Consider the following 25,307-nt stretch of genomic DNA (forward strand, 5'->3'; position numbering starts at 1 on the left):
TAGATCGCCGCAGACTGCTGTGTTAGCAGTGAGGGAGGCTCCGTGGGCGTGGGACCCTCCCGGCCAGGTGTGGGATATATTCTCCTGGTGTGCCTGTCTGCTTAAAGCACAGTATTGGGGTGGGAGTTACCCGATTTTCCAGGTGTTGTGTGTCTCAGTTCCCCTGGCTAGGAAAACGGATTCCCTTCCCCCTTGGCTTCCAGGTGAGGCGATGCCTCGCCCTGCTTCAGCTCTCACTGGTCAGGCTGCAGCAGCTGACCAGCACCGATTGTCCGGCACTCCCTAATGTGATGACCCCAGTACCTCAGTTGAAAATGCAGAAATCACCGGTCTTCTGTGTCGCTCGCGCTGGGAGTTGGAGACTGGAGCTGTTCCTATTCGGCCATCTTGCTCCGTCCCCACCCTAAACTTTTAAACATAAAATATATACTTGTACGTCAACTCACCAAGTTTTTGATGTGGGACCATGGCATTTTCTTTGAGTATGTACCTTTCTGATTATGTATTTTCACAATTTCCAATTTGGAGTTCTTCAAACGTAGAACAAGTGCTTAAAGACATTTGTGAAGTACAAAGCTCATTGTCATGCTCCTAGGCTCAACCTGATAACTGTACCTGTAGTTACCTAACTACAATAGTGAGGCCACACTTGACTTCAGCTTCCAGCAGAAAGGTGTAGGTACAGTAAACGCAGCAAGATATCAAGACAGTGTCAGGTATGTCTTTCCTGATGTTCTCCTAACATTCAAGAGTTATTTTGTAGCCCTTTGAATGACAGCTCACATGTTAGAGAAGGAGACCATAGTTGGGAGTATGAGAATGAGACAGATTGTGTTTTTCAGTTATGGTCACAACAGTATTTCCCATTCCATATGTTCTTCTTAAGATATGAACCTGTGACTTCTCTTATCGTAGTGGTAGGGAGTTTGTCTCTTTCCTTTGGGTCTACTTTGAGTAATTTGACACAGCTTTTTTTTCTTTTTGGTAAGATGAGGATTACCTGCATTTTGAATATTTGCTGGAATTCATTTGTGAAATCATCTGTCTATAGAAGTTTGGATGAATGGGAGATGTTGAGAGGGTAGCTGTTTGACATACTTGTTTTCTGAATAGGAATTCATATCTTTATTTAGCATATCAATGTGGCCATTGTCCAGAGGAGTGGATTACATATTCCAACAGTTATTATTACACTGGTAAGAAAAAAAGAACTTGGGAAGACAGTCTGATGGCCTGTGCTTCTAGAAATTCCAATCTGCTTTCTATAGATAATGAAGAAAAGATGGGAAGATGTAAATGTTTCAAACACTATTAAAAGCAGATTTCAGTCAATATTATATTTGTAGAAGTAATCCATAGGCTTGTACATGTTAGGTTATTTATTTTCAAGGCTGTGTATTTAATTGATTGACCTCACAATTTTTTTTATTTCAATAGGTTTTTGGGGAACAAGTGGTGTTAGGTTACATGAATAAGTTCTTTAGGGTGATTTCAGAGATTTTGGTGCACACATCACCCAAGCAGTGTACACCATATCCAATGCATAGCCTTTTCTCCCTCATACCCCTCACACCCTTTCCCCAAGGTCCCAAAGTCCATTGTATCATTCTTATGCCTTTGTGTCCTATAGCTTAGCTCTCACTTATGAATGAGAACATACAATGTTTGGTTTTCCATTCCTGAGTTACTTCACTTAGAATAATGGTCTCCAATTCCATCCAGATTGTTGCAAATGCCATTGTCTTATTCCTTTTTGTGGCTGAGTAGTATTCCATGGTGTATATATACACATTTTTTTAAAAACCACTCGTTGATACATGGGCATTTGGGCTGGTTCCATATTTTTTGCAATTGCAAATTGTGCTGCTGTAAACATGCGTGTGCAAGTGTCTCTTTCGTATAATGCCTTCTTTTCCTCTGGGTAGATATCCAGGAGTAGGATTGTTAGATCAAATGGTAGATCTGATTTTAGTTCTTTAAGGAATCTCCACACTGTTTTCCATAGTGGTTGTACTATTATAGTTTACATTCCCAGCAACAGTGTAAAAGTATTCCCCTTTTAACCACATTCATGCCAACATCTATACTATTTTTAAAATTTTTTGATTATGGCCATTCTTGCAAGAGTAAAGTGGTGTCGCATTGTGGTTTTGATTTGCATTTCCCTGATCATTACTGATGTTGAGCATTTTTTCATGTGTTTGTTGGCCATTTGTATATCTTCTTTTGAGTATTGTCTATTCGTGTCCTTAGCCCACTTTTTGATGGGATTCTTTATTTTTTTTCTTGCTGAGTTCCTTATTGATTCTGGATATTAGTTCTTTGTCAGAAGTATAGATTGTGAAGATTTTCTCCCACTCTATGGGCGGTCTCTTTACTGTGCTGATTATTTCTTTTGCTGTGCAGAAACTTTTTAGTTTAATTAAGTCCCATCTATTTATATTTATTTTGTTGCATTTGTTTTGGGTTCTTGGTCATGAAGTCTTTGCCTAAGCCAGTGTCTAGAAGGGTTTTTCTGATGCTATCTTCTAGAATTGTTATGGCTTTAGGTCTTAGATTTAAGTCTTTGATCCATCTTGAGTTGATTTTTATATAAAGTGAGAGATGAGGATTCACCTTCATTCTTCTACATATGGCTTGCCAATTGTCCCAGCACCATTTGTTGAATAGGGTGTCCTTTCCCCACTTTGTTTTTGTTTGCTTTGTCGAAGATCAGTTGCCTGTAAGTATTTAGCTTTATTTCTAGATTCTCTATTCTGTTCCATTGGTCTATATGCCTGTTTTTATACCAGTACCATGCTGTTTTGGTAACTATGGTTTTATAGTATTATAAAGCCATATTTATAAATTATAAAACTATGACTTTAAAGCGTTCTTTGAGCTTCTTGTATTTGGATGTCTAGATCTCTAGCAAGGCTGGGGAACTTTTCCTCAATTATTCTCTCAAATATGTTTTCCAAACTTAGATTTCTCTTCTTAGGTTTGGTCATTTAACATGATCCCAAACTCCTTGGAGGCTTTGTTCATTAAAAAAAAAAAAATAATAGAAAATGTTTTTTTCTTAGTCTTTGTCAGATTGGATTCATTTGAAAGCCTTGTCTTTGAGTCTGACATTCTTTCTTCTACTTGTTTGATTCTATTGCTCAGACTTTCTGGCGAATTTTGCATTTCTCTAAGTGCATTCTTCATTTCCAGAAGTTGTGATTGTTTTTTATTAATGCTGTATATTTCACTGGAGTTTTTCCATTTATATCCTGTATCCTTTTTTTTTTTAAATTTCTTTAAGTTGGATTTCACTTTTCTCTGTTGCCTCCTTGATTAGCTTAATAATCAACCTTCTGAATTCTTTTTCTGGCAATTCAGAGATTTCTTCTTGGTTTGGATCCATTGCTGGTGAGCTAGTGTGATCTTTTGGTGGTACTAAAGAACCTTGTTTTGTTGTATTAGTAGAATTGTTTTTCTGGTTCCTTCTCATTTGGGTAGACTATGTCAGAGGAAAGATCTGGGACTCAAGGATAGCAGGGGAGTAAAGTAGACTGTGTAAGGGTCCTCAGTTCTATTTTTGTTGAGTACACTGGTTTTGTGTTGGTTGGCCTCCAGCCAGGAGGTGGTGCTTTCAAGAGGGCCTCAGCTGCGGGATATAAGCTTGCCCTAGGGTCACCTTGAGATAAGTATTGAGGTTTCTCAGGTGGTGGGCAGGGCCATAGAACTCTTGAGAGATTATGTCCTTTGTAGTTCCTCAGCTGTCCCACAGAGCCTGAAGTGGCAATCCACTTCCTTCAAAGGGTCTGTGGATTATCTCATCTTTCCTGGTATGTTCCTGTGGTAGGTGTTGAAGCAAAAGTTCATGATGTGGGTCTCCACATGCTGCTCTGTCGGAGCTCCCCGTTAGTCTTGCTTCCTATTTGTCATTTTCCCCAGGTCTTCTTTGACATATTACTTAGTTTCTATCATGGTTTTCCCTCTCCTATTTTTTTTTTTTTTTTGGTTTGGGTAATTTATATTTTCCTTTGAAAATCACACATTTCATTCATATCTTCAAAGTTACTAACACATTGTTGAATGAAGGGTTTTTTTGTGTATCTTTGGATTTCCTTGCATTTGTGTTTTCTCCTTTTTTCATTCTTATTTTATAGTTTTGTACTTTCTACATTTTATTCTTGACTAAACTGACAAATGATATTTTAGCTGTATTGAATTTTTTCTCTGAAGAATCTGCTCTTAAAATATTTAATTCTACTATTTGTTTACAACCAATTTATTTTTTTGTTTATATTTTCTCAAACTTTTAAAATTATTTTTTCTTTCTCTTTTAATCTGTGATGATGAATATTTATTTATTTTAATTATTGTGTGTTTAGAGATATGTGTCCAAGGATATGAACTTTCCTCTGGGTACAATTTTGAAGTTTTCTAGTTCTAATTTGTAATGTTATTTTAAAAGATAGTTAACAATTGCAGTTAAATCTATTATCTTTGGCCCAATAGTTAACTGAAATGTTTTTCTCCTGATTTTCCAGTGTTTGGTTTTTCTGTTTCTACATTTGCTACTTATTTGTTTTATTGTATTGCCATCTTAGAATGTGGTTTGTATTAAAATAGCTTCTTGGAATTTATTCCTGAAAGATGTTAATTTTTATAAAGGTACTATAGCAATCTAGAAAGAGATAATTTTAATTATTTGCATATTTTATATCCTTATTTATATTCATATACTTTATCTGTCAGAGACTGAAACAGGTACACTTGAACCTTTTTATTACTTTTATATTTTTGTCAGTTTCTCTTTTATTTTCCTATGATTTTCCTTTACAAATGTTGATGCTTTGTTATTTGATTCCTAATGGTTCATGACAGTATGATCTCCATGGACTGCAGACTTCAGCATTACTAAGTGACTGCTTCTGTCCCTATGCAATGCTTTTGACCTTGAATTCAACTTTATCTGATAACAGTGTCACAACTCCTATCTTATCTCCATTCAGATTTCTGCTCCAGGTTAGAAAGTTGGTTTGGGGAGAATAGAAGTGATGTAGCTGCCCATCTCTCTCTCAGCCCTGCCTGCATTATTTCCTCTTGTAGTGGAAGAACAGCCTCCTGCAGTGTTCACTTGCTTCTTCCTGGCCCTCCTAAGCCCAATGTTTCTCTTTCTCCTAGGTGAGCCCTTGAGATCCCTCTTCTTTATCTTTTCAAATTTTCTAAGCACTGGGGATGCACTCATGAATAAAATACAGACACTGAGTCTTAAAGTCCTCTTGCTTTATTGGAGACAATCAGAGTATAAAGTCATAGTACAGAAAAATAAGAGCTACAAGTGATGCAAATTCTGCTCTATGTAGATAGATGCTGTGGGACTTAAGACAAGGAACACCTCCCCAATTCGGTCTTCCTGAGGAGGTAACGTGAGGTGGCCCATGGTCTGAATAGGAGTTAGCCAAGCAAATGACAAGGAATATGTGGTATACAAGACAGACAGGATAATATAATCAGAGTCATGGAGATTGGTATTAATATTCACTCTTCACAGAGAAAGTAGTTGAGTTTCCAAGAAGTGATATACTTAGCCCAATATAAGAGTTAATAGGTGGTGGGGTTATACTTGAATGCAGGTCTTTCTAAACCTAAAGTCTGTGTTCTTCTGTCTAGTGTGTCACTTGCCCAAATTCATTTTCCTTTCAGTCCCATTCCATTTCCTCACCCTCTTTATGTATTTATATGTCTAGCTATCACACTCTTCTCTAGTGACAAAGCTTTTATACAGAGGAGCAAATGACTGACAATAGTCTAAGCTACTTTCTCTCCAAAGAGATTTGTATTTTAATGATGTAAGTTAGAAGCTAAAAGAATACAATGACAGCAATGGAATTCCATTCTTTGTTCAGAGAGGGAGATTTCAGAGTTGCCTTGTCAGTGTCTGGTAAGTTTCACCACTTGAGTTAAAATCTGGTCTTGTTCTGAACATTCCTGTTTTTCTTTGGATTTCTATGCTTGGTGTTCCTTTACTCACACTAATTCCCAAATTCTTTGTACAAGAAAGGAATCTCCAACCCATTTCCTTTATGTCTGAAGTGATGGAAGACCTGGCCCTCTGGAGGAAGGTGCTTGCTGTGGATGAGAACAAAATTTTTCACCATTTACACTTTTCTAAAGCCACTCTTGCTTATGTCCTGGTTCCTCTGTCATTTCCAGGTCTTGTGAGGACCCTTTTTCTTGGGGTTCTGGGCTGGCCCTGTCTAAAAATATTGTCAGAGTTGTGGGCATGCTTAACTTAATAGTGTCAGGAATAGGCTGCGATGGACCTTGGGCTCTGGGTGTTCTTTTTGGAATTCGCACTGCCCTCTCAGCCTACATCTTTACACCACTTTGTGGTGGGAGCCCTCTAAGGCCCTGAATCTGACTGTTCAGTCCTCCAGGATACATTTGCAGTTGGGGCTGGGAAGGAAGGGCTTTCCCTTAGGCTTTGTCTATTCCCTGTTTCAGGAAGATAGGTGGTCTTGCCAAGAGCCTGGTCAGTGAGAGCTGTCTTGCTCACTGGCATTTTATTCTGTGGCTCAGTATTTAGTGAGCTCTGCTCATTCAACATTGATCAGCAGTTTCATATCCACCCTAGAGATTCCAATTCCAACGAGTATTGCTTTGAAACTCAGGGACTCCCTAACACTTGGCATGAATTATTCTTAACTTTCCATCTGTATTCATTTATTCAATCAAACACATACATGCCATCTTGGAAATCTGGAGTGTGCCCAGGGTGTGTTAGCTACTTTAAGAAATGTAAAAATAGAGGTTCTTTATTACATCATTCAGTTTATACTTTTGCCTTTGCTGAATTTATTTTTCAAACCAAAATCAGGGTATACAGTGGGCATTCGTGATTTTTTGTTTTGAAGTAAAAGAATACCTAATGAAGACTTGCTTAAGCAAGGGGGAAAAAGGAGTTTTTGGCTCATTTGACTGAAAATCCAAGAGCATAGATGGTTTCAGCTTCAACTGGTTCTAAGGATTCAAATAGTCTCAAGACTCGGTTCTCATCATTACTATCTTGGCTGCAGTATCAGGTTCTATGTGGTAACATAATAGCGGCAACAGACTCACACTTTGTCCTTAAGGTTTAAATCCAGAAATGATGAACCTGTCTCTCTCCCAGAAGTCTCAGCAATATCTTATTTGCTCTGGTTGGCTGAGTCATGTGAGCATCTTTAAGCCAATCACTGTGGCTAGAAAAATGCAGTGTGCTGATTGACTTAGACTCAAATTACATGTTTACCCTTACAGCTGGGCATGGGTTTAACTCATTCAGATTACATGGATTGAATATGAGACAGAGTGGTTCCCCAGAGAAAGACTGGGATAAGACACCAGCACAATGGCAAAGGGATGATGGGAGGCTGAAGCTACAGATATCCACCACACCTACTCTGATCAAGAATTTTTGAACTTCTGGACATAAAGCCAGATTGGAAGAAGTAATATAATACCAGTGTATTGTCATTTCTGGAACATATTTTTTGGGCAATGTAAGTTTGTCACAGAAAGTCAGTGATTTATGGTCACAGAACTGCTCTCTCAGTCTTGATAGTTTTTAAAATTATTTGGTAACATCTCCTAGGAAAAACCAACAGAGAAAAAAGTGTTTTACCCAGTCTGGATACTGTTGACAATTTTGAGAGACATTGTTTTGAAAACTTATTTATTATATGTGCTGAGTACCTCTAAATTGCTCTTAACATCTTGCAGGGATGTATGAAATGCTCTGAAGGCTGCCAACAAAATGTTAAGTCAGTCCACTGACAGAAAGGAAGAGGAACCTCAGAAAAACATTATTGCTTATGTTCCATCTGAATCTGAGCAGCTGACCTGAGGAAGGACGTAAGAGGAAATGAAGGAATGAAATACTGAGTAAGCACTTTCCTAATAGTTTTAGAGGGAGGGATTCTACCTTTATCACCGTAACTCTGCGGGAAACACCCATAGCTTCAAAGACATTGGAATGCCTTTGCTTGTAGAACAAAACTTACAGAATGAAAAAGAGACCTCAGCACAAATTTCTTTGAGCAATGTTTACTAACAGACTTAGGTTATCCAAATGATTCCTCAAAAAGCTCTTAAAATTTTCAGGAAAGCAAACAAAATTATTAATAATGAAATATTCATTATTATTAGTAGACATATTTTAGGGCAAATACAGAACAGTAAAGTTGTGCCAGGACAGTGGTCTGATAGTGTTGGGGGAGACAGCCATACTGCATAGATTAGAAGTCAAGGCAGTGGAGAAACAGTTATAGATAAGTGAAGTCATAGAATTCAAGAGCTTCCAGGGAAACTTCTATTCCAGTGAATGCAGAGTCTCACTGCTAATAAAAGTATATGAGCAAATTCATTAAGGACAAGACCATGGTAAGCTCCCAGAGGATAGAGATAGACCTGTAAACTCTGAGATGGCTTGTCCCTTGGAGATTTGGGTGGTAAAATCACTGGGCTGAAAGGTTTTTGCTATTTATTTTGCTTAAGTAAGTTAAATTAACATGATGTATTACTCTTTGGAAGGATTATATGCCAAAAGACTGGTGGTTATTTTGATGCTCCTGAGGTCTCCTAAGGGACAAGCTTGAGGAGGGACTTAAATGGACAAGGATGAAATAAGAAGCAGAAGAGGCTAGTGGTCTTTCTGATCCAAAGCTGTAAGGCCCAATGAACCAATTGAGTTTCATCTTTCTTTTCCCCCTTTGTCATGTCCTATGTGCTTATACACAAAGTTCAAGACAACTTTTGCCCCAAAATTGCCTCAACCAAAAAATGCCTGAGTGGTAGGTAGAAAAGAGGAGCTCTGTTTTTGGTGTTCAAAATCCTTTCCTTTTATGTTTTGGGTGCTTTTCCTTGGAATTACCTTTCCTACTCTTTGAAGAGGTGAACTTTAGAAAGGAAGACTTATAGATGACTTTGGTTATAGCTGTCTCTCAGGTAAAAGAAGCCCTCTACGTGTTTTATCCTAGGTTACTGGGGGCTACAGTGGAATTGAGGCCACAGTTTTCTTCAAGGTAACACATAGGGGATCTCTTCAGGATGTTGTTCCTGGCATATATGACACTATAGAGGAGGAAAGGGAAATGGAACAGGTGACTGTGCAGAAGTGGATTCTAAATTTTGGTATCCTTGATCCAGACAAATTTAGCCTGTTTCTATCACTCACAGTCATCCTAGGTAGAATTTAAACTTAGATCAATTTGATTTCAAATCTCGTGCCTTTTCTTTGAAACATTTTCTACTCAGAAGCAGTGTCATGGAGGACAGGTAGAATTTAGAAAGACAGAGGGGTGGGGCAAGAGGATCCAAGAGAGGCCAAAAGAACAATGAAAGACATAAGGACGAGAAAGCACTGGGTTACTAAGGATGGAATGTGGTGGTGATGGTAGAGTAATTGAGACCTCTGGTGCTGGAAATGGGGACTCTAGACGTAGTGATAATGGAAAAGTGATAGTGGAGAAATCAAGACCAGGAAAGGACCCTGTCTTTGGAAGGTGGATGGAGTAGTCTGGGGAGTTTGAGCAGACATGGACATGGTGGCAGCAGACTGTTAGGGGCAGGAGCCTTGTGGCTCCTGTGGTCAGCAGTGACTGATTTTCCTGAACTCTTTCATAGACACACCAATCCATTGGCTCCAATTCCATTTTTGCATTGGAATTGCATTTCTAATCCAATTCCTCAGTCTGTTGGCATTTCCTCTGTCTCAGGGGCCTGCGGGCCTATGACGGAAGAGGTGCAGCTCCCAGGCCCCCTCACTCAGCACTGTCAGTTGGCAGAAGTTAAGAGTACAAAGGATCTTGGTGGATGGCTCAGAGTTCCCACAGCTAAATTTTGGCCAGATTAAGGCCTTTAGATTGAGTCACAAGTGTGAGAGAGATTCTGGAAGTAGAGGAAGGCAGGTTTAGAAAGAAAAAGTGGTTCCTTATGAGCTGATCGAATCACAAATGAGCAAAGAAAACTCCGGAAGCTAGGTGACATGCTGGATTAGGAAATGAGTAAGAGGATTTTCACAAAACAATCTCCACCTCCCACTCCTCAATTACCCTTAACTCTTGGGGGCTGGCATGGTAATGATGCATTTAGTTCCCAAGACCTGTAATGGAAAAGAAGAAGGCAAACTGGTTAAAACAAATAATGACTCACATGACTGAAATGTCTAGAGGTAGAGAGTGCAGTCTTTAGGCACATTCTGACCAGGGCTCTGGCTCCATTTCTCTGGCTCCATTTCTCTGGCATTCTTTCTGCTCTGCCATTTTGAGTCAGTTGCATTCCCAGACTGGCTTAATTTAGAGTTCAATGGTTGAAGCAGTCCTGGGCTTCACATCCATACACTATTCCATTCAGAGAAAGAGAGATTCTCTTTTCCAAACCATCAAAAGTCCTGAATTTTATTTTAATCAAACCAATTACTCTGTTGAGGAGGAGGATATGCTGTAGGACTTTTGGGGCCAATGCCAGGAATGGGGTTGGTAGATCAATCTCACTCAGACCCTGTGCCTACACAATGGATGGTAAGAGATAGATGTTGGAGGGAGAGGACAGCCAGCAATGTCCTCTCCAGAGTCATCAGAGCAATGGACAAGTGTATCCATGCTATGGTGAATATGTGGAAGAGGAAAAAAACATGTTTACTACAATAATACAGATCTGGGGCCATACCTGGAATGAGTATAGCATTGCAGCAGAAATATTTTTTCTTGTTTACCCAAAATATACCATTGGCAGCAAAGGCAATGATTAGAGGGTCATCTTCTCTATGACATTTCCATAGCTTTGCCAAATAAATAGGTTGATAGATTGATGTATAGATGGATGGATGGATAGCTAGCTGGCTGGTGGGTAGGTGGCAGACAAATTGATAGATAAGGCAAATTCTATGGGTCTGTGTGTCTGTTTTTGTACCAATACCATGATTTTTTGGTTACCATAACCTTGCAGTATAGTTTGAAATCAGGTAATGTGATGCCTCAGGCTTAGTTCTTTTTGCTTAGGATTGCTGTGGCTACTTGGGCTCTTTTTTGGTTCCATATGAATTTTACAATTTTTTTTCCTAATTCAGTGAAAAATATCATTGATAGTTTGATAGGAACCACAATGAATCTGTGAAATGCTTTGGGTAATATTGCCATTTTAATAAAATTTATTCTTTTTATCCATGAACATAGAGTGCTTTTCCATTCGTGTTGTCTGATTTTTTTTTCAGCAGTGTTTTATAATTCTTGTAGAGATCTTTAACCTCCCTGGATGGCTGTATTCCTAGGTATTTTATTCTTTTTGTGGCTATTGTGAATGGGATTGGATTCTTGATATGGCTCTCAGCTTGGACATATTGATATATAGAAATGTTAGTGATTTTTGTACTTTTTTTTAATCCTGAAACTTTGCTGAAGTTGTTTATCAGTTCTAGGAGCCTTTGGGCAGACACTATGGGGTTTTCTAGGTGTACAGTCATATCATCTGTGAAGAGAGATAGTTTGATTTCCTCTCTTCCTATTTAGATGCCTTTTGTTTTTTTTCTCTTGCCTGATTGCTCTGGCTAGAACTTCCGGAACTATGTTGAATGGGAGTGGTGAGAATGACTTCCAGAACTATGTTGAATAGGAGTGGTGAGAATGGACATCTTGTCTTTTTCTGGTTCTTAGGAGAATGTTTCTAGCTTTTGCCTGTTCAGTATGATGTTGACTATGGGTTTGTCATAGATAAGTATTATTGTTTTGACTTATGTTTCTTCAATGCCTAGCTTGTTGAGCGTTTTTAACATGAAAGGATGTTGAATTTTATTGAAAGTCTTTTTCGTCTTTTGAGATGATCACATGATTTTGTTTTAGTTCTGTTTATGTGATGAATCACATTTATTGATTTGCATATGTTGAACCAATCTTGCATCCCAGGAATAAAGCCTACTTATTTGTGGTGAGTTGACTTTTTTGATGTGCTGCTGAATTTCGCTTGCTAATATTTTGTTGAGGATTTTAAAATCTATATTCATGGGAGATATTGGCCTGAAGTTTTCTTTTTTCATTGTGTTTCTGTCAGATTTTGATATCAGAATAATGCTAGCCTCATAGAATGAGTTAGGGAGGAGTCCTTCCTTCTCAATTTTTTTGAATAGTTTCAGTAGGATTGGTATCAGCTCTTCTTTACACATTGGTAGAAATCAGCTGTGGACCCATCTGGTCCAGGGCTCTTTTGAGTTGGTACGTTTTTTATTACTGATTTAATTTTGGAACTTGTTATTGGTCTGTTCAGGATTTCAGTTTCTTCCTTGTTCAACCTTGGGAGGTTGTATGTTTCCAGGAATTTATCCATTTACTCTAGGTTTTCTAGTTTGTGTGCATAGAAGTGTTCGTTATAGTCTCTGAGGGTTTTAAAAAAATTTTGTGGGGTTGGTGGTAATGTTCCCTTTGTCATTTCTGACTGTGTTTATTTCTATCTTTTTTTAATTAGCCTACCTAGTTGTCGCTCAATCTTATTTATTCTTTTAAGGGCCAACTTTCGGTTTCACTGATTTTTGTATAATGTTTCATGTGTCTGTTTCATTTTGTTAAGCTCTGATTTTGGTTATTTATTTTCTTCTGCTAGCTTTGGGGTTGGTTTGCTCTTGTTTTACTAGTTTCTCTAGGTGTGATGTCAAATTGTTAATTTGAGACCATTCAAACTCTGATGTGGGTGTTAAGCACTATAAACTCGACTCTACACTGCTTTAGCAGTGTCCCGGAGATTCTGAAATGTTGTTTCTTTATTTTCATTAGTTTCAAAAAATTTCTTGATTTCTGCCTCAATTTCATTGTTTACCCAAAAGTCCTGCACAAGCAGATATTTTAATGTCCATGTAATTGTATGGTTTTGAGAGATCTTCTTGGTGTTAATTTCTATTTTTGTGCTGTAGTCTGAGAGTGTGATTGGTATGATTTTGGTTTTATTGAATATTTTGGGAATTGTTTTATGGCCAAGCATGTCATTGATTTTAGAATATGTACAACATGCTGATGAAAAGAATGTTTATTCTGTTGTTTTTAGGTGGAGTGTTCTGTAGATATCTGTAAAGTCCAATTGGTCAAGAGTTGAGTTTAGGTCCCAAATATATTTGTTAGTTTTCTGCCTCAATGGTTTTTCTAATACTGTCAGTGGGGTGTTGAAGTCTTCGAGTGGTGATTTAAGTTTCTTTGTAGGTATCTAATAACTTATTTTATGAATCTGGGTGCTCCAGTGTTGAGTGTGTGTATATTTAGGATAGTTAAGTTTTCTTGTTGAATTGAACCCTTTATCATGATGGAATGCCCTTTTGGATTGTTGTTGGTTTAAAGTCTATTTTGTCCAAAATAAGAATAGCAATCCCTGCTGTTTTTTGTTTTCCATTTGACAGCTCTTTCTTCATGCTTTTACTTTTAGCCTATGTGCGTGTTACACATAAGGTGGGTGTCTTGATGATAGCATATTGTTGGGTGTTGCTTTGTTATCCAACTTGCCACTCTGTGCCTTTTAAGTGGGATGTTTAGCCTATATATGTTCAAGGTTAGTATTCATATGTGTGGATTGGTCCTGTCATGTTGTTAGCTGGTTTTTAATGTAGACTTGATAGTGCAGTTGCTTTATAGTGTATATAGTCCATGTACTTAAGTTCGTTTTGTGGTGGCCTATAATGGTTTTTTGTTTCCATATTTAGTGCTCCCATAAAGACTTCTTGTAATGCAGGTTTGGTGGTAACAAATTCCCTTAGCATTTGGTTGTCTTAAAAGGATTTTGTTTTTCTTTCGCTTATGAAGCTTAGTTTGGCTGGATATAAAATTCTTGTTTGGAATTTCTTTTCTTTAAAGATGATAAATATAGGCCCTCAATCTCCTTGGGCTTGTGGAGTCCACTGGTGGCCTTATGGGGTTCCCTTAATGCTGAATATAGGCCCCCAATCTCCTTGGGCTTATGGGGTTTCTGTGGAAAGGCCCACTGGTAGCCTTATGGGGTTCTCTTTGTAGGTGACCTGCTTCTTCTCTCTAGCTGTCTTTAATATTTTGTCTTTTGTGTTTACCTTGGAGAATCTGAGATTATGTGTCTCAGTGATGGTCATCTTATATAGTATCTTGCAGGGGTTCTCTGAATTTCCTGAATTTGAATGTCAACCTCTTTAGTGAAGTTGGGGAAATTTTCATGGACAGTATCCTTGAATATGTTTTCCAAGTTGATTGTTCTGTCTCTCTGTCAGGGATGCCAGTAAGTCATAGGTTTCATCTCTACATAATCTCATATTTCTTGGAGGTTCTGCTTATTGTTTAAAATTCTTTTTTCTGTATTTTTGTTAAACTGAGTTGATCAAGGAATTAGTCTTTGAGCTCTGAGAGTCTTCACTCAGTTTAATTTATTCTGCTGTTAATATTTTTGATTGTATTATGAAATTATTGTTGTGAGTTTTTCAGCTCTATCAGATCAATTTGGTTCTTTCTTAAAATGGCTATTTTGTCTTTCAGCTCTTTGATCATTTTACTGGATTTCTTAGAAGCTTTGGATTGGGTTTCAGCTTTCTTCTAAATTTGATGATCTTTATTGCCATCCAGATTTTGAATTCTGTGTCTGTCATTTTAACCATTTCAATCTGGTTAAGCACCATTGCTGGAGAGCTAGTGCAGTCATTTGGAGGTGGGAGACACTCTTGCTTTTAGCATTGTCAGAGTTCTTGCACCGTTTCGTTCTCATCTCTGTGGGCTAATAGTCCTTTAATTTTTGAAGTTGCTGTCCTTTAGATGGGGCTTCCTGCTTTTATAGTCTTTCATGCCCTTGAGGATTTGACTGTGGTATAGGTTGGGTTTAGTCAACTGGCTTTGCTTCTGGATGATTTAAAGGTTCCAAGGCTCAGTTCAGCACTCCTTGGCTGAGTGCTCTAACCCTGAGTGGTTGGGACAAGGCCCATGGCTTTATTCTCTGGTCCCTGAAGGTTAAACATCTGCTCTGCTGGAGGGGCTGAGGTGTTCCTGGTCCACTGGCAACAATACTCTGATGGGGTGCCAGAAAAGCACTTTGTCAGGGCAGTGGTAGCGGTATTTGTGCTTGCACATGTATGCCAGTGGCGGTGAGGTGGTAGGGTCCGCATTGCTTGCATTTGCCAACAATGCAGTGCGGGGAGGCTGTGAGTGGGTATGAGCTGACAGGGCCCATCTGCAAAAGCTTTCTGATGGTTAGGTGGAATCTGCCAGTGAAACAGTTATGGTGGTAGCTGCTGAGAAGTGCCCTGATTAGGCAACCAAGGCTGTGTTGTAAGCAGGTGTGACCAGGCAGGGGCCCTGGGAGAGGCTGGCATACAGGGCAGTGCTCAGATCAGACTGCCCCCTTCCCATAGACAAGATATCCCTGTTCTGTCCAGGTCTGACAGTCAACAAAGGACAAAACCACCTAGAGGAACATGGCAAGTCTTGGTGGATGAGCATCCTTGCCCATGCTCCACTGCCCCTACTGCTGCACTAAACCCTTTGGGCTCTACACAGGCTGGATCCCTGCTCCTGCCAACTTTTTAAATAGCTCTCCATGCCAATTCAAATGTCACTGTGGATTGTGGGGTCTCTTGCATCTAGGATTTCCAGAGGCCCACGGCAAGTGTGGCTAACTCTTGAATTTAGGATTTCCAGAGGCCATGGCAAGTGTGGCTCACTCCATGCCTGTTGTAACTCTTTTCCCAGGAGCTGCTTGGGGCCAGTAATAAGTCCTGGTGCTCAGCAACCCTGTGCAGGGTTCCCAGATTCCTCTCACTTTAGCCCAGGGTCCGTGTCCTCCCTCTGTCTGCTCTCAATGCCTTCCTCTTGAAGATCTGCTTGGAATGTGCTGGTCTTCTTAATAGTCTGGTCTGTCAGTGACAGAAGCTCTTCCTTGCTGTGTCTAGTTTGCCATCTTGGCTTTTTCAGTTTTAAAAAAGCAAGAAATCTTCTAACATCTGGGTGTTTGGCTACTGTTTTGCATCTCTTCACATTCCAGGGTCTTTCCTTTGCTCAAGACAGGTGATCAGGTCTGGCTTAGATATATCAACACTGTTTTTGTGGCTTCTGGGGTTCCTGGCATCTTAGTTACGTGTCTCCCAATACCTGCAGATCATAGAGTCACAGAGGCCGTGGGAGAGTCACCTGGGACTCCAAGAGCAGTGGACATAGAGCAGTAAAGTCAGGACCTGGAGCACTGGTGTCCCAGGAGAGCTCTCTTCCAGCTCCCACTTCAGAAACTTATAACAGAATGTATCCATACAGCCTGGTTCTTCTCTGCCCTGGACCTTGATCTTGACCTTATACAATATATATAAAAATTAACCCTAAATAGATCATACTTTCATATAAAAGCTAAAACCATAAAATTTCTATAAGAAAACATAGAGGAAAGTCTTTGTGACCTTGACTTAAGTAAAGATTTCTTAGATAAAACACAGAAAGCAGAAGCTGTAAAAGAAAATATTTGATAAATTGAACTTCATGAAAATCAAATCTTTTGCCCTTTTAAAGACTATCTTAAGAAAATGCGGCCTACTTGAAGGACGATCAGGAAAAATAACTATCGGGTACCATGCTTAGTACCTGGGTAATGAAATAATCTGTATGCCAAACTCTTGTGACATGAGTTTACCTATACAACCTTTCGCATATACTCTTGAATCTGAGATAACAGTTAAAAAAAAAAGAAAATGAAAATGCAAGCCTCAGACTGGGACAAAATTTTTGCCAACTGTATATTGAATAAAGGACTTACATCCAGAGTATATAAAGAACTCTCAGAATTCAGTAGTAAGAATCAAAACATTGAAATTTTTAAAAAGGTAAAAGATTTGATCAGGCTCTTTACCACAGAAGATATATGAATGGCAAATAAGCATATAAAAAGATGCTTAACGTTATTTGTCACAGGGGAACTCCAAATTAATGGTACCTCGATGAAATACTACTACATACACATTAACATGGCCAGATATAAAAAGACTAATCATACAAATGTCAAATGGAATGTGGAACAACTGGAACTCTTGTAAATTGCTGATGGAAGAGTAAAGTAGGATAGGCTCTTTAGGTAATAATTTGGTGTTGTCTTATAAAGTTAAACATATATTTACCTTATCTTCCAGCCATTCTACTACTGTGTGTTTATCTTAGAGAAATGAAAACATATTCCACATAAAGATTTGTATACAAATGTTCATGGCAACTTTATTCAACATAGACACAAACTAGAAATAACTTACATGTCCACTAACAGGTGAATGGATAAGTAAATTTTGATGCATTTATACAATGGAATTCTAAGCAATAAAAAGGATAAACCTAATGATACGTGGAACAACACAGATAAATCCTAAAAGCATCATGTTGAGTGAAAAAGCCAGACCTAAAAGACCATATACTTTATTCTTCCATTGTGTGATATTCTAGAAAAAGCCGAAGTGCAGTGATGGGATGCAGAGCAGTGGTTGCCTGAAGAAAGAAAGTTGGGATAGAAGCCAAAGGGAATGTTTTGGGGCTAATGCAGAGATTCTATATCTTGACTATGGTGGTAGTTAAAAGATTATATTCAGTTTGTTGAAACTAATCAAATTGTACCCTTAAAATGGCTGACTTTTGGTATGTAAGTTAAGCTGCAATAACTCTCATTTTAAAGCTTGTTATAGTGTGTTTTGTTTTGCTGGTTACAAGGTTTCCATGTTATTGCACAGTAGGTGAGGTGTTGGAATGCTTGAGACCTGGTTTAGGGTGCATGGTGGAGTACTGTGAGGAAAGCGGGGCAGCCTGGGCTGCAAAGCATGAGCAGCTTTACAGAAGACAACCACTCCCTCTAGTACCTAAGGGGTGACGTCACGTTTCTTTCTACTGGAGCCCCCATCAGCAGCCTGGGTTCCACATTTGACTGCACAGGTGAAATTCCCAACTTCTGCCTGGTGAAGAAGCTGTAGGCTCAGAAGTTTGAGGAAGTGAAGGAAAAATATCAGCACTACTGAGGAAAGGGGAGAACAGTGGGCTGGAAGTGGATCTAGGGCTGCACCTGACTCACAGTTACTCACTGGTTCTCTGACCTCGGGGCTTTTCCTTTGGCCATAGACTGATTGATTTAGCCAGAGCTGGATGAGCACTCTTCCTGGGCCTCACCCTCTGTAATCCACCAGAGTTGCAGTGGTGGCTTCAATTTGTCCCTAATTTCAAAGATCTCACAGCCTGGGAAGAAAAGCAGACATAAGCATAGATAACTATTATAATGTAATTGGCAAGTGCTGTGATATGAAGATGTATTCAGGATATTACAGGGCCTGGGACTCTGTTAAGTCTCAACAACTTCACATATTAAATATAGGTAATAACAATAGCAACCTCCCAAGATCATTGTGAGGAATTAATGAAATATTTAAAAAAGCATTTTCAAGCTATATGTTGTATAAGTTGCATATGAAACAGCATTCACAGCATGTTTCAGATCTCTGTGAGGCCCTAGCTGGCTTTAGGCCCATCTTTAAGAAATGGAGTATGGCTTATGACTGAATAAACTAATCATAATAATAGCTACCAGGTGCTGTGCAAATATTATACTATTTAATCCTCATAAACATCATGAAGGATCCGTACTATTAGCCTCATTTTACCCTGGAGAAAAACAAGACTCCTAAAAGTTATAGAACGTGTCAAGAGTCACCTAGCCAGTGAACACTGACTTTAGTGGAAGGCAGTTAGAAAGGCAGGATTCCAGGTCATTTTTTTTTCCCTCTTAGACGTATGCTGGTTTTGCTGTGCTTGTGATGTTATGAAGGACCACAAATCCAAACTCCTGCAGAATCCAGGCAGGTAATGTAAAAGAGGGAGGGAGCTACGGAGCCAACCATTAGACAAGTAGAGACTGGGGGAAACTGAGGGGCAGGGAACATGCCCTGTTTGAAGAAGTGAGCTGCTCCCTCTCCAGCCACACGTGCGGTGCCAAGCAGGAGTGCCAGCTCCGTGTAGCTATTGCCTGTAATATTCCTAGAGAAGCAGAAATTTGAATTTAAAAGTGGATCTAACAGCGTAGTATCCTGATTTTTGTTGTTAAAATAGTTTCATATTAGTAAAAGTTTTGTGTAGGACTAACTGAACACATTGCAAACTGAACCAGTTTGCAACATCTGGTCTACATAATTTTTTTTGGTGGAAGACTAAGAACCAGAAAAAAAATTGCCATGGCTAAATTCAAAGATCTGGCATATTGTGTTGCATTTTCAGATGACAGGCTATTTTAAACCATCTTGGTCAGTTATGTGGATAAGATTAAGTAATGACAGATGGGACAGGGCTGCTTTTGGGGTCTAGAGCAGTGGTTTTGTGGGCTATGATCAGCTGTCTCACACTGGAAGGTTGTGTTCCATGTAAGTTGTCTCTAAAATACAGCACAACAAAACCCACAGGGAACTGGGAAATGGGGGGAGCGGCCTGCCTTCCAGACTCTGCAGCCCAAATAAAATAGCTTTTGAGGGAAAGACAGCAGTAGGGTTATTTGCCACTGCTTGCAACAACTTCATTAATGAGTACTGGCCTCAGGGCTCAAAGTCAAAAAGCTAAAGAAATTGAAGGCTAAAGTTTCTGATTCAGTGAATGAAGATTTTACCTGGTTATAGGTCTATTGGTAATGCTTGTCAAAGGACAGAAAGCCTTGATTTGTATATCATAAGCTAGAGAAACCTCAACCTCATTTATTAGTTCAGGGTTCAATTGGGAAGATTGGCTGTCTAGAGAGGCACAGAGTGAAGAGGTGCAAGTCACAGTGCTTGCTTGCATCCTACCACTAGTGCTCAGAATCTGTGCTGTGTCCCTGAGTACTGCAGTCAGGTGCTCTGCCAGATCAGAGACAGCACCTGTGATGAGGGGCTGGAGACGCATCCCTTAGGTGCTGGGATATGGAGTTATGACACTGGCCTTCAACATCATCTAATAAATAGAGTTTCCTGGATTAGCTCATCTCAGTACATTTTTGGCTGCTTTTTTGGATTGCCTTTTCATATGTCAATAATTTGGTAATGTCGTTGTTTATAGAGAGAATTAAATGGTAAATCAATCTTTCCTCTGGTGTGGTTCATCCAAATTTGCTTTTTGTCATCAATAGTTTTGGAAATTGTTTTTCAGTTGTACACTGTATTTCCATAAATGTCACATAAACTTTTAGAATTGTCACATTTGGGAAACTGTTAAGCACAAAATTAGACACTTTAGTTCTTTATGTAATTTCTACATTCTTTGAGGCATCTTTTTCTATTTTGTCATCTTTAATATTTCTGGGACTTTTAGTCAAGTCAAATTGATACATCCTTAGGAGAACTGGCCAAAGCATCTTTAAAATGCTTAAAATAGAAAAAATATAAAAAGATAATGAACAGAATCAGAAATCTTGAAAATTAAATATATTTCAATAGCTGAGTGTGATTTTAATTTATGCATTATTTTCTCTCATAATTTCTGTCACTTTTATTTATTCTTTTCATAAGGATCCTAGACATATTTATTTAAAGTCATTATCGAAGTGTCTATAATTTTACTCTCATCTGGAATGAATTCATATTTTACTATTTATTTTGTCTTCCATTGCATTTGATTTCCACATGTATTTTGAATTTGGGTCTATAGGCTCATTTTAAGAGAGAGGTCTTGCCTCACCTCCTTATCTTCATACACACACACACACACACACACACACACACACACAGTTTTAGTTAGGGTGCATTTGACCTCATGTAAGAGGGAACCCAATCAACATTGGCTAAACCATAAGGACATTTATGATTTACTTTAGGATAAGTAAGGCTGGGTATTCCGGGGTTCCCTGAGTGGTCCAACAATGTCAGTACTCAAGGTCAGCATTTCTCCCTTTCCTTAATAGTTGCAGAAGCTGTCTCAGCTTCAGGCATACTGTTATTACCACGACAGTTTTGGAGTCTTGACATATTTGCTTTACATAGATACAGTGAGGCCAATAAAATCAGATGACTATTCATTTTAACCCATTTGGATGAGTTCAAACCTTCTTAAAGGTGGCCTCAATGTCAGGGAAAGTTAAAAGAAATTGAAGTGGAGCTTCAAGTGGAGCTACTGATGCTGCAATTGTTCTCAGTCTAAGCCAATCCACAAAAGCCACTGCATGGGAAGAATGACCTGTGCCGTCCTTTATCACGGAGTTTCTAGCCATTCTGCCTCTGACACCTCAGCTGGTGGAACAGCTGAGGCAACAGGGTACACAAAACCTATGGTTTATTTACACTGAATGGCCACATTGCATGAGTCAACAGATCTGCTGCACCTAGGAAATTCCTGAGTGCTGTTGCTTAGGCACTGACTTTCCTTTACAACTTCAAGATCATTCTTTGGGATCGTTATGTAGCCCTCAACATTATGAAGAAAAATTGCTTAAAGCTTGAGAATAAGGCGGAAATGTAGGCAGATATCCTTCTAATGGTTAACAGGTTCGACTGAAGATTAATTTTTTAATATCTATGTGAATGTACCTGCGTCTGACCTTGCTATTCACTATTTGGTCCAGACATTGTAAAGTTATATGCCAATTTTTAATCTGTTTTACAGAAAATAACCCCTCCCCTGCCACCTCTCAGTTGTGGTTTTACAGCCCTGTAAGACAGTGACTAGTTTTGCATCTGGCCTAGCAATCTGTTTTGTTGTTGTTGTTGTTGTTGTTGTTGTTGTTGTTGTTGTCGTTTTTAATTTTGTTTGCTTTTTCCCCTAGCAATCTTATTCAAGGGCTACCCTGTTCCTCATAAATTCTTGGAAGCAGCTTTATCACCTTATTGGCATCACTTATGGTGGAAAGCATGCTCAGACCTGTCATTTCAAGCTTCTCCTCCCTTTTTGTGCCCTGATATCTCATTGGCCAAAGCAATAACATCAAATTGAAGGGCAAGGAACTTCTCAAAAGAAGGTAGGAATGAATATTAGCCAAACATATATCTTACCTACTATAGTGGATAAACTAGAACATTTCATTGGAAGAAAGGGTAGTGTACTCATTGTCAGATTCTTATAACAAAAATGAGCATGAACTATATAAAATACAAAAGTATCCAAATTGACTTCTCAGCTAAAGTGCTGATTGCAAATTGCACCCCCATCAATGTGATACTACAGACTTAGTTGAGCACAGTGGAACTAACAACTAAATTCGAGCCATCCACACATGGTAATGCCATAAGTCTGTACTGATCACAGACTTATGATCACAAAGAGAATTTCTTTTTAAATGGCTATCAACTGTCACAATTTTGTAGGTAAACAGATAAAGTTGTCATGGCATATTCTTACAAAACTAAGGTTATACCCATTACAACAAAATCTATGAGTTTGAAGCAGATAGAATGTAGGGTGCTATGGTCTGTGGTCCAAATCTGGCCTACACCTGATTTTTGCAGATAAAGTTTTATTGGAACACGGTCACGCACATGCCTTTATGTGTAGTCTGTAGTGGCTTTTGTGCTGCAATGGCAGAGATTGTAGGTCTTACAAAGCCTAAAATGTTGGTTTTCTGGCCTTTTACAGAAAATGCTTACTGATCCCCAATCTAGAAGAACTCCACAGTCATAATTTTTGCCTACTTTTGAGCTGCCTCTGGATAGAACACAGTCTATAAAACCAGCGAGGTTAATAGGGTGTCATGGCAAGGTTTGCTAACCCCCAGCCCATGAGCCTTCACCAAGGTGTGGAGTTAGAGTCTGCAGGAAGATTTCTAATGGAAACCCCTGCTAGGGGACCTGCTGATAGCTTCTCCCTCCCTGTACCTTCTTAGGTTTTGTAGAAAAAAAGTTTTGTGAAGGGAAAAATGTTCTTGGTACTACCATCTCTCAAGGATTAGAAATGTTTACTTCTGTCACACACCACAAGCTAAAAACAAGGGATGCTTATTTGAAAATATGAAAATTCAATTTGCAGAAGTAGGGACAGGCACATACAGCGTTGGGCTGTTCTCTCCCCACTGACATTGCCAGGATTAAAAATAGCCATTCTGTTTGTCCTTCAGTCCTGTATTGAACTGGAGCCTCTGAGCTGCATTCTCCTTAGCTTCATGCTTAATGAAGCATAATTTGTATTAATAGCAGCTATTAAATCTAGAGTGCTTAATAGGAATTTAGAGTGGAGGGCCTGAGTCACCAAGCTCCTCAAACATGGTCCCCAGAGAGCTGAGCTCAGGCCTGAACACCAGCAGCAATGAATCTTGGGCCTGGTAAAGGTGAAGCAGCTGTGTTTAGCAGGAGGAGAAAGGGGGAAAATAAATGAAGAAACAGGACTCAAAACCTCCAACTCAGCCTGGGGTTTTCTCAAGTTCCAGGTTCTGTAATACAAGGGGGTCCCTTATTCATACTATGTCTGCATTCCGGAAAGCATTGCTGAGTCCTGGAGAACACATGGGCTTGACAATTGTACACACTTGCATTCAGGTTTAGTGCTGCTCTGTGACCTGGCTTTGGTCTCTTAACCTCTCTGAGCCTCAGGTTTTTTATCTGAGAAACAAACATAATCAAGTGGTGATAACATAATGGGAGTTATTGTGAAGATTAATGGGGGAAAGATGCATAGCAATGAAGATTGGATGTTGGATCTGCATCTCTCTGTTTTCCCGTCCTTCTCTAAACCCAATTATATTTTAAATACAATCTGGAAGGATTTTCATAGAAAATTATTTTGGGAAGCCAAATAGCTTTCTTTTAGACCTGCATTAGCAAAAATGTCTCTGACTTGCTCAAGCTTCCCTTTAAACATTGTGTTGTTTGTGATTTGCTTTGTTGTAAATCCCCTGTTTAAATGTTTATCTCCACCCCGACCCCAGGAGCTCCTTAAATGCTGTGAGAAGAAAATGCGTTTTTCTCATCTTTCACTCCCATTGCCTAGGACAGGGTCTGGCCCCAGGTAGGTGTGCGGTCAATTGTCATCACTGCTATTTTACAATTAAGAAAGCAGTGTTAAACACAGGGACTTGTGTCTGTTTGGATATTACCAACTGCTTGCCCTTGTTGAGAGGATTAACTATAAAAATAAAGCTCTTGGGCAGGGCTTGTGCCCTATAGTTATTTTTGCTAGAAGTGTTCTATAGTATTTATTACAGCAAGAAAAACTGAGTCTCCTTCAGTGCACAGCCGGTAGCTTATTCTGACAGTTGCACATTCAGCATGAATGTCCTTTTCTGCACTGGGCTGTGGGTGGGTCCACATGGTAGAGGCCTGGCTCCACACATGGCTTCTGCTCAGCACTTGGGTAGAAGGAGACAGCAGCAGAATGTGAGCCTTCAAAGAAATTACCAAGTTGGGCAGCTTGCCTTTCGAAGGGAGTCCATTTGTGGCAATTACAATGTCCTAGGTCCATTTAAATGTGCCCAGGAAAAAAAATAACTTCAACCATCTACTAACATCCTGAAGCAGGAGCATTAATAACAGCCTTGCCTTGAACTTGGGCAGCCAACAGGAGAATACACACAGTGAAGGCCTGGCTATGCTAAATCAATGTGAGCCTGAGCATCCTCACTGACCCTTACCTGTGACCTGTGCAAAGAATCAGCCATGGCAGAGGATGAGAGAATTTTCCAATGCTTTAGAGAATGGTGAGACACTTTCCATTTCATGTGCAATTCAACAAGCCTGTAGACTGTCCACAGGGCAGGAATGTGCAACACAGGATTCGATTTCAGGTGATTAATCACTTCTGTGTTGCCTTAACTACAATGGCCCAGTTACAGAGGGACTCTTTGCTGGGCCATGTGCATCAAAAACAGAGTTTCTATTATTTCTTATAAAATTAAACATACTTGTACTGTATTATCTCCCAATCATGCTCCTTGGTATTTACCCAAAGGAATTGTAAACTTATGTCCACACGAAAACCTGCACATAGATCTTTATAGTAGCTTTATTCATAATTGCCAAAACTTGGAAGCAACCAAGATTTCCTTCAGTAGATGAGTGGATAAATAAACTGGTACATTCAGATGATGGAATATTATTCAGCACTAAAAATTAGTGTACTGTTAAGCCATGAAAAGACATGGAAGAAACTTAAATGTATATTACTAAGTGAAGCCAATTTTAAAAGGTGACATACTGTATAATTTTAACTATATGACATTCTAAAAATGGCAAAACTATGCAGACAGTAAAAAGATAAATGGTTTGGGAGAAAAAATGATGAATAAGCAAAGCACAGAAGATTTTGGGGGGCAGTGAAACTACTACTCTTATGACACTGTAATGATGGATACATGTTACTATACATTTGTTAAAACCCATAGGATGAAGGACACCTTGGTATAAACTATGGGTGGAA

General features: G+C 39.1%; 1 long non-coding RNA gene across 1 annotated transcript in view; it reads left to right on the top strand.

Moving 5' to 3' along the window:
* The window catches only part of LOC108516277 (uncharacterized), an 89,750-nt gene extending 65,850 nt beyond the window's left edge, over positions 1-23,900 (top strand). The window contains exons 2-4 of the long non-coding RNA XR_001881759.1: positions 7,738-7,899; positions 21,730-21,921; positions 23,821-23,900. This is a non-coding gene — a long non-coding RNA (uncharacterized LOC108516277). The remainder of the gene's footprint in view (positions 1-7,737; positions 7,900-21,729; positions 21,922-23,820) is intronic.
* Positions 23,901-25,307: the final 1,407 nt, after the last annotated feature.

This window comes from Rhinopithecus bieti, unplaced genomic scaffold (assembly GCF_001698545.2).
Source record: "Rhinopithecus bieti isolate Rb0 unplaced genomic scaffold, ASM169854v2 scaffold_35885, whole genome shotgun sequence".
In the NCBI taxonomy this organism is placed as follows: domain Eukaryota; kingdom Metazoa; phylum Chordata; class Mammalia; order Primates; family Cercopithecidae; genus Rhinopithecus; species Rhinopithecus bieti.